Source organism: Hordeum vulgare, chromosome 4H, assembly GCF_904849725.1.
Source record: "Hordeum vulgare subsp. vulgare chromosome 4H, MorexV3_pseudomolecules_assembly, whole genome shotgun sequence".
In the NCBI taxonomy this organism is placed as follows: Eukaryota; Viridiplantae; Streptophyta; class Magnoliopsida; order Poales; family Poaceae; genus Hordeum; species Hordeum vulgare.
Window position 1 is genome coordinate 588,667,997 of NC_058521.1, and position 10,623 is coordinate 588,678,619.

Genomic DNA, 10,623 nt, shown 5'->3' on the forward strand with positions numbered 1-10,623 from the left:
AGGAGGGGGACATGACATGAAAGAAAACAAATTTATAAGGAGGGTAATTTCTAGTTTAAAGACATCTCCAACGTTTACCCTCAATACAAACACGGTATTCGTCCCTGGACTAGTCTACTGAAACCGACCATTTAACCATGTCCCTTTATTTGTTCGTTTTTCTTTTAGCAAGCTCAAAATAACATCGTATCAAATTATAGACGATTGAAAATATTTAAATACGATCGTAGTTTTAATGTAAATATTATAATCCAATTAAGTTTTCAAATGAAATAATTCAAACTTGAATTCAACAAGCAAATATTTGAATGCGGTCCGGATGAGGTTTTTGGTACGTTAGAGCATCTCTAGCAGACCCCGTATAATGTTGATCCGCAAAAATCGTTTACCAATTCACGAAAAACGTATTTTGCGGGACGGCACGGGTGCGGACAGAGACAGACCCCCAAAACGGGTCCGTATAAAAGGATATTCACAGAATATGCTATTGTGCGGGTCGTCAATGCGTGGTCTGCTCGGGCGGCACCGCGTCGACCCGCAAACCGAAAAACCTCCTAATAAAACATAGTTGGAATTTGACAGCGATCATCCTCCTCTTGAAGATTTCTCTTCTTGTCATATCATGCCAATCTTTGTTGATGTCGTCCATGTCATTACGGTTCAAAGTGATGATCCTATTCTCTTCAGCAAGAAGGTTGGCCATGGTTTTGTTCTCAGCGGCACGTGTTTTTCTCTCCTCAACTTTCTTGAGCAATTTCCACCTCTCTTGCTTCTCTCGCGCCTTTTTCTCGGTCAACTCTATCTTTGCCTCCAAAGACTTCGCTAACAATACCTCATTTGATTGCAACATGGAATCTATCTTGTCCCGCAAGGTCGATGATTTGCGTTCCCTTTTGAGCTTCTCCTTTGTCTTTTTGTCATCATCGAGCTTGTGCAAGTTTCTTGGGCCATCATCATCTTCATCTTCATCCATGTATGTAAATGAACCTCTCTTCGGTGGGGGTTCTTTGTCAATAAATTCCCACTTGTCGTAGTTTTTGAGCAATTCCTAACAATTCTCTAGTTTAAAAAATCTGCCTACGCAAGCATCCATGTCTTTGTATCATTGTTGGGCAATTTTTTCCTACACAATTAAAATAAAGTCAAACTGATAGAACCATTTTACATTATGCAAACTGTTGAAATCATTTGACATGAACCAACCCACATAGTCGGATTCGACAGTTCCACTTGGAGGAGCATTGTAAACTTGTTACAAGCAAGCTGCCCAACGGCTACAAGTCGGTTTGATGAGTACATACATGATTTTCCGATGATCCGTCCATGATCTTGGAGTGACCAAAAGGTTCGTGCTGTCCTGTTGGATACTTGGCCATGAGTACATACATGATTTTCCGATGATCCATCCATACATGATTTTTCGATGATCCAAGCAAGTTGCCCAACGGCTCCCAACGACCTTGGAGTGACTGAAAGGTTCGTGCTGTCCTGTTGGATACTTGGTCATGAGTTGGAAGTATTGATCTTCAATTCTTTGCCAATACGTCTTGGCGGTTTGGGACACCCCCGTGCAATGATCCATAGACACCGCACTCCAAGCCTTAATCAAGATTTGATCTTTCAAGATCGTGTAGTTCTTCGATCTCATGCTTTTTTCCTCGCGGTTGCTGATACGTCGTCTCATCTACCTCCTCCACCCCACCTTCACCACCGTGGTCATCAACACCACCCTCCAATTCATTATACTCGAAACCATCGATCGGGGCTTGATTGAAGTCGACTGCGTTGTTGGCCAACAAGTTCATGAACTCGGCAACGACATTGTTTGAACCGTCGTTACATTGAGTGAAAGCACATCATGACCTACCACAAATGGCGAAAAATCAAAGAAAACAGTAAGTGAGCGAAGAAAGCACATCACGCCCTGCGGTGGAAGCAGCACCGTAGAAAGGCACTATCGGGGAACGTCTCGTCGGTGGAAGCAGCGCCGTAGAGTGGCCAAAGGTTTCTTCGTAGGAACCTTCTTCCGCTTCACGCCTGAAACCTCGCTCATTTTCCCCGCCGGCGGCCGAGCCGCTTGGGGGCTGGCGCGTTGGTGACTAGGGCGGCGACGGGGGCGACATGACCGGCGACGAGATCCGCTGGACGGGACTACGCATGCGTGACCTCCATGTTGACGAGATCCGCTGGCTGGAAGGCTTCAATGGCGGTGAAGAATGGCGGGGAAGAAGTTCCGGAGCACGCGGTGGGTGGAGAAACGGCTGTCGAGGAGGAGGGAGCGGGAAACGGCGCACGAAAACTTCCCTCGCGCCAAATCTCGTTGCGGATAAGGGGCGAGCTCGGGTCGGTCTCCCACCCGTGAAACTGAAGGTTGAGGACGAATTTTTGTCGTGCCCCACAAAAAAAATTACGGATCGGACGCGTTTGCGGTGTCTGGTCTGACAGCATTTCCGGCCCCGATCCGTATTTTAACGGTTATTTTACAGAGCGGGACATTATATGGGGTCTGCTAGAGATGCTCTTATGGTTTGTGTGGTGCGAGAGAAATATTGAATAGCAAATGGGCATATGAGCAAAATCTGAGTTGTACATATGGAGATGACGATACCCATCAAGCGCGTGTGCAATATGCTCACACTGGCCGGGGTACTACAGTGCCATTCTCCATACCGAGCACTTTCTAGCTAGACAATCACATTGCCAGAGCGCTCAAACAGACGAGGAAAGCTGGGGCGCCAATTCCCGGCAAAATTGACAAAAATGACCCCTCGGGGAAAAAAAACTCACAGAATGACCCCTCGCGGGAAATATTTCACCCGCCTGACCCTTTTGTGTGGCGTCCGACACCTAGGCGCCACACTACACTGTGTGACGCCTAGTCGTTCGGCGCCACACCCCCCGACCACCTGGCAGGGAGGGCCCACCCCCCAGGCCGTGTGACGCCTAAGCCTCAGGCGTCACACATTGTAATGTGTGGCGCCGAACGCTTAGGCGCCACACATTGACTTAACTAGCCACGGGCCAGCCCCCCTCCCCATTCCCCTCCCTCATTCAAACAGAAACTGCAACGGCGGCGGTTGGCTCTCTTCGAATCCCTAATCCCCTCCCCCATATCCTTCAGATCTGGTGATTTCTTCCTTGGATTGATCCCCCAAGGTAATCTCCTCCCCCATCCCTTCCTTTTCCCATCCTTCTATCCAAGTGTACTAGGTTTTTGTTGAGTAGATTGATTTGAGTAGATTGATTTGAGTAGGTTCTTAGGATTTGACTAGTTAGGATATGAGTTAGTATATGAGTAGATGAGTAGCAGTAGTTCATATTTGTAGTTAGTATATGAGTATATTAGTAGTAGTAGTTCATATTTGTAGTTAGTATTAATAGTTAGTATTAGTAGTTAGTAATAGTAGTTAATATTAGTAGTTAGTATATGAGTATATTAGTAGTAGTAGTTCATATTTGTAGTTAGTATATGAGTATATGAGTAGTAGTAGTTCATATGAGTTCTTAGGATTTGAGTAGTTAGGATATGTAGATTAGTGGATGAGTAGTAGTAGTTAGGATATGTAGTTCATATGAGTTCTTAGGATTTGTAGGATGGTGTAATTTTTTAAATATGAGTATTTTTTGAATATTAGTTAGTACATGAGTAGATGAGTAATTTTTTGAATATGATTATTTTTTTGTGATTTGTAGGATGGTGTGGCTTCTGAATAATGTTTATGACGTTGAACACCGGGCCTATTTCATGTCGGAGAAGAACATGGTAAGTACAAAATGATTAGTAGATGAGTAATTTTTTGAAAATGTAATAAGCACTTGATATCTTCTTCTCCTATCTGTTTGCAGGAGCTTACGCCCTTGAAGATCCGGTCTCATGGGGCATCGTCTGTAATGCAGTACGATGAGCGGTACACCCCGTACATCGAGATGACAGGACTCCTTCCATTCGTGCAGCTTGTGAGTCGGTCAACGCCCAATCTGAACGCTGCGGCAGTCACAACACTTACTGATCGTTGGAGGCCTGAGACACATAGTTTTCACCTCCGGACCGGAGAGATGACGGTTACTCTTCAAGATGTTTCCATGATCACCGCACTTCCGATCGAGGGGAAGCCTCTTTGTATGAGCACTGATTCCGAGGGATGGCGGCAACAAATGGAGGCTCTTATTGGTATGTTGTCGCACGAGCCGGAGGTAGAAGATGGAGGGAAGAAAGATAGAGTCCCGGCCGGCGCTCCTTTCACTTGGATTGCCGCGAACTTTGCTCATTGTCCTGAGGACGCAGATGACGAGGTGATCCAGAGGTATGCTCGCGTGTACATGTCGTACGTCATCTCTAGGACTATCTTTGCTGACGGCACAGGCAAGAATGCTCCATGGATGTGGCTGAAGGCGTTGACTGTTTTCGACCACAAGTTCAGCTGGGGCTCGGCCGCACTGGCTTACTTGTATCGGCAGGTAATAAATTGTTAGTATTAAGTACTCTCTGTTATCTTTTTCTGCTAAACTGATGCATGTTTGTTGTTACTTGTAGTTGGACGATGCTTGTCGCAGGACGACAAAGGACGGTGGAGTTGGTGGTTGTATGCTCCTACTTTCAGTATGGAGCTGGGAATGCCTACCTGTTGGACGCCCTAAAAGCTCACAGTGGAATACCTGGGATGACCACGGCAACCCTGTACGGCAACCTACATGGGCTTACAAGTGGGACTTGGTATCGGAGGTGGCAAGCGAAGTGAACCTATTGTACAAGCAATACACCAACGAGATGGATTCGCTTACCCCCGAGCAGGTAAGATGGTTTCAGAGTTGACTTCCAGCTTTTATGTTGTGAGTAAAATGAATTGTGCCTTTTATGTTGTGTTGTAGGTGGAATGGGAGCCATATGGTGTCGGGCCAAACTTTGGTGATGCACACACGTTCGAGCTCAATCCACTATGCGTGCAGGAAAGACATCTTTGGCTAATGCGTTGTCCCCTTATATGCAATTGGGCGGTTGAGTTTCATCTCCCGCATCGTGTGATGCATCAATTTGGGTTCTTTCAGCCACACCCGCCGGAGTGGGTGGACACGGACACACAGCTTCACAGGTAACAAAAAAGAAGTACTAATTAGTTTTGTTCTTAGTGTTGAGCGAGCTACTGATGTGTTTTGTTAAAAGCAGGTTGGATAGGAGGAGGCAGCGAAAGATCAAGGATTGGCAGAAGCATCATAAGAGCTATGTCATTAGCTTCGAGCAAAGTGTGCAAGCAGCTTCGAGCATACGACGAACCCAGTATCGCCAGCATTGTCCGCTTGCGTTCAACAACTACGTAAGATGGTTTTAGGAGAGTACTCGTGTCGAGATTTGTCCGCCGGCTTACGAGGAGGACATATTGGAAGAACCCGCTGAGTACGATGCACTTGCCCAAGGCCGTTACAACAAGTTAATTTGCGAAGGGTACCAAACTTCCTTCGCCCTTGTCCTGAACTTTGTGGTAAGTGTGCTCACCTATGTTAAGTATGAATTCTAGTACACCTATTCACTTGCTTGTCATTGTCTTGTGATCATAGCGCAAAGAGGTCAAGAAACAAGCTGATGAGTCCGAAGATATTCTAGATAACGCACCTGGAGGAAGAAAGGGAGAATCTGCACTTCGTCTTTTCATAAAGGTGTTGTGTCATTATTATTATTTTGCCCACGAATGCAACATTATAGGTTACCTTATATATGTCATTTATATTTGAATCTAACAGGAACAGGGCCAGAAGTTACGGTGCCTATCCAACATTTTAGGTTGCCGTGACCCTGAATGTGTTTCACCTTCGAGATCCGGTTCATTCGAAAGAAATACTCTAGATGATTCAGCTTCTTCGGGCGCTCGTATGGACGATGGTGACATTACCTCGGCAGCTAATACCCAAAGAAATACTGTAGAGGATGATGTTGACACTCCTGAGGTATGACATAGCCATAAAACATTTTGCACTTTCAACCTTCAACTTTGAACTTTCAACCTTCATATGTATTAGGTTGCTGACGGGATGACGTTGAAGGCTTTCCGACGCTCCGCTTACATGTTGAAGCCTAGGAAGGAATTTAGGCGGTACTCACCGGATGATTATGTGAAAGGAAAGAACCCGGTCGTCGGGGGCTCTTGTTTGTCAAGGATGAGAAGCATGGACGGTGAGGATGAGGATGAGGATGACGATGAGTCGGATGACACGGAGCAATTTATGGTTGTCAGAAGAAAGAAGCTAGTTTCTAAGAGGGGACGAGGCCCCAAGATGTGAACCGGAGCCATTTGGAGTTGGTGTTGCACTTGTGTTGTGAACCATTTACTTTTGTTGTGAACTATTTCGAGTTGTGAACCATTTAGTTGTTGTTGCACTTGTTGTGAACCATTTAGTTGCTGTTCAAATATATGATGATGCTGTTGCACTTGTTGTGAACCATTTAGTTGCTGTCAAAAATGTTGTATTGCTGTCAAAATTAAGCTTCCAGCAGGTTTTCACATGTGTGGCGCCCAAGGCTTAGGCGCCACACATGTGCAACGCCTAAGCCTTAGGCGCCACACAATTGAAAACCTATTGCCATCCCTAATGTAGACTTCCTATTACTCTATTTCACATGTGTGGCGTCTAAGCCTTAGGCGCCACACATGTGCAACGCCCAAGGCTTAGGCGCCACACATTCTATCAGGCTGAAAACTGCAGCACATAGTGGTGGAGGAGTTCAAATATACATCACAAATATACAACACAATAATACTAGAGTTAAAACATACAACACAAAGAGGGTGGAGTTCAAACATACATAGGGTTCTTAAAGAACATACGTCCAAAAGTGCATACATAGTGGAGTTTCATAGTAAGAAAGCGCGCAAGTGAACAAGGTTCAACAACACATAGGGTTCAACAACACATAGAATAGAAGCATCCGGCTCTATTGGGTCGAGCAAGGCCCCTTTCCCTTCTTCTTCTTCCTCTCTTCTTCCTCTTCCTCTTCCCTTTTGCGAATTTTTGAAGCCTCTTCCTTAACCCTCTCCGTGAAGCGTTGATGCTCCCGCTCTCTCTTTGCTGCGCCCTCTGCCCACATCTTCTTAAAGTTAGCTTCATATTCTTTTTTACGTTTCTCTAGCATCTTCCTGTCATTCTCCTTTATCCTAGCCTCATATCGCTTATGCTCGAGGAACATTTGCCACTCCTCATCCATCTTTGCCTTATGCTCCTCATCCTTCTTCTTTCGCGCTTCCGCTGCATCCTCCTCTCTCAACTTCTTTGCAGCCCTCTCCATCAACCGCTGCTCCTCACTGGCTGCATCCTTCTCCTCCCCCACTCCGCTTTTGCCTTGTTGGGTTGAGAAGCGGCCATACCTACAAAACAGGCATCAAAGCTCATAGTTAGTAAAATAACACACAAAGGAGCATGAAAAACAACATGATAAAGATAAGTCAAATATGTGACATACGGAAATGGTCCTCGTAGGTATCCACGCATACCAATCCTAGTAAGTCCACCACCTATTCCACCACTGCCTCTAGCAGCACCACCACCTATCCCACCCCTGCCTCTAGCACCACCACGACCTATCCCACCCCTGCCTCTAGCAGCACCCCTGCCTCTACCACCACCACTTCCTCTAGCACCATATCCTCTAGTAAGCCCAAGTCGGCTAGGAACATGTTGAGTAGGAACTTGTTGGGTTGTGCTTGCTTGACCCGTCCCTTGTTGGCTCGTGCTTCCTTGACCCGTCCCTTGTTGGCTTGAACTTAGTTGGCTAGGACTTGGTTGGCTTGACCTGGAATCATTGTTTTTGGACTTCTTCTTTCGCGTCGTACACCTTCTTGTGTTGTGCCCTGTTACACCGCAATCTCCACAATGTGATCTCTCAGTAGGCTCTTGGAATTGGTTGTTCCCCATTTCTCTGCCACCACCATGGCCCCATCCATCCATGTCTCCTCTAAAACGCTTTGTCTTTCGTCTTCCCAGTTTCACAACCTTCCACTCTGGGTCGGGCCATAGTTGTACTCCATGATACTCCGGCCATTGTGATTGGTCAAAGTATGGTTCAAATCTAGGAGCCCATGTATGCTTCGTGGTCATGATCGAGAACTCGGACTCCCTCACGGTTAGTGGATGGTTGACGTCCACATTCCTACTACGAGCTGCCGTGTACAAATGCGAGCATGTGAGATGAAGCAACCTTGGCCTCCCATAAGAGCAATCACACAAGGATAAAGATACCTTGTACGCTCTGTTTCCGTGTTGCTGGCCATCGTTTGTCGTTCCTCCGGGCTCATTCACTTCGTATGTCCAATCCTCGTTGTTGTACAGGGTAGCCGTTTGGGAGTCAGCCTTCCGTTATTGAAATACCATCCATTTGTCAACCTTTGGTGGAAACTGGTACTTATACTTTTTCTTGTTCTCTCCCGTAATCTGATCATCTGTTTCTTGCGAGTACTTTAGAAAGTATGCTCTCAACTTGTCGAATGTGTATTGAACTATTGCCGTCACCGGCAACGCACGGACACCCTTCAACACCCGGTTGAAGCATTCTGCCATGTTACTTGTCATTTGACGATATCTTCGGCCATCTTCGTCATAAGCTCGTGCCCACTTGGCCCGAAGTTCAATGTGCCTGTTAAGAAACTCAAGCCCACCTGCATCAAGTTTTTGTTTACAAGCAAAGCATTGTACAATCTTGCAAATCTTTGTCCGAAAATGCTTGACAACAATCTTGAAGATCATCCGCCAACTCCTTGCTACCACATGCCCGGTAGAAGTTTGCACAGAAATGCCTCATGCACCATCAATGATGCAAAGGAGCATGGCCGGGAATGACAATGTCAACCGCGTTAAGTATGCCTTGATGGCGATCCGATATGACACATATTTCCCTCTCAAACGGTAATACTTTGGTTCTCAAAATATACAAGAACCATTCCCAGTTAACATTGTTCTCTGCCTCAACCAAAGCAAAAGCCAAAGGCATCAACCGGTTATTGGCATCACTTGCTATTGCAACCAACAAAGTGCCCTTGAATTCTCCGGTCAAAAACGTGCCATCGATGGAGATGACAGGAAGACAGTGCTGGAAAGCCCTCACACATTGCTCAAATGCCCAAAATGCACGGCCAAATACGCGGACCCTATTTCCATTGAGAATCCTTGTTTTCTCCCCATACGGCTCGACCACATGAACCATGCCCGGGTTAGTGTGGGCAATAGCTCCCAACAACCTAGGTATGCGGTTGTATGCTTCCTCCCAATCACCATACAACATCTTGAATGCGGCTTGCTTTGCTTTCCATGCCTTACCATATTTCACCTCGTAGTGAAAGAGGGCTTTCGCAAGGTCTTGTACGCTTTTTATGCTCATTGTAGGAAGAGAGGAGATGGAGTTGGAAAGCCTATAAGCGATGAACTCGGAGGTGAGTTGTCTATGGCTTTGTGACGAAAGGGCACCATCAACCCTCTTGCCTCGACACATGTGAGGCATACAACTGACAATGTTCCATCCTGGCCCTCCTTTCCATGGTCTTGCACGGACAATCCAAGGACACCCTCTATCCTCACATGCAACCGTGTAACGCAGCTTCATGTTTGAATGAACAACTTTGTGTGGCCTATAATGCGTAACAGAATATTCATCCGACCACATCTTCAGTTCAAAGAATGTTTCGAACTTTGACCCCGACAAAATAATATTCTTCCCATGTGTGTCCCGATGAGAAGGTGGCCTAACTCCAAACAATATGCCTTCACCTCCGTCAACCACGGCTTCATCCGCAAGGCTAAGATCCTCGAACAATGGTGTCCGGTGATCACGCTTTAATACCTTCGTGAAAGCTTCAGCCTCCTTTGCCGTGAACCCTTCCTCATCAACTTCTCCATCGGGACCATCATCGTCAGACTCAGAGGCATAGCCACGTGAGTACGGAATAGAATGGTCCATTGTTTCTTGCAAATTATATTTGTCCAAATCACCAAGATTGTTGTCATGAAGAACATTACCATCATTCTCATCATCATCGTGCTCATCATTAGCCTCTACCAATGGTTCATGTTCAAGGTTGACCTCTTCGTTGGCCTCATCGACACAAGAAAGAGGTTCAATGTTGGCCTCTTCGTTGATGGGTGCAGGAATAGCTTCAACAATCGAAGAGGCAACCCGGTTCAAATCCAACAAGTTAGGAACATTTGTTTTGATGGCAAATAACTCTAGAGCCTTGTCTAGTGATTCCGCCACCGTATCCTTGTATGCAAGCCAACGTTGCTCGGAGTTGACACGCATGGTCTTCCAATGAATGTGCATTCTGAATCCCACATTATGCCTACCATCAAACTCAACTACATCACTAGGGTCCATCCAATTCAAATCCTTTCGGACTTGTTCCAACAATTCACCATAGCTAGGACACAAATCGAACACCATGTCAAGCTCATCCGGATCCGGATCAATATTGCCTTTTAAAAAGGCATCCTTGTCCACGTGATGAACATAAACACATGTTCTTCCCATACCTAAACAACAAAACATAGAACCATTTTTATAAGCAATCATACAATTACAATAACCCTAGCCTAACTTCCAAATAACCCTAACCCCATCATAACCCTAACACAACCAAACATCCCTAA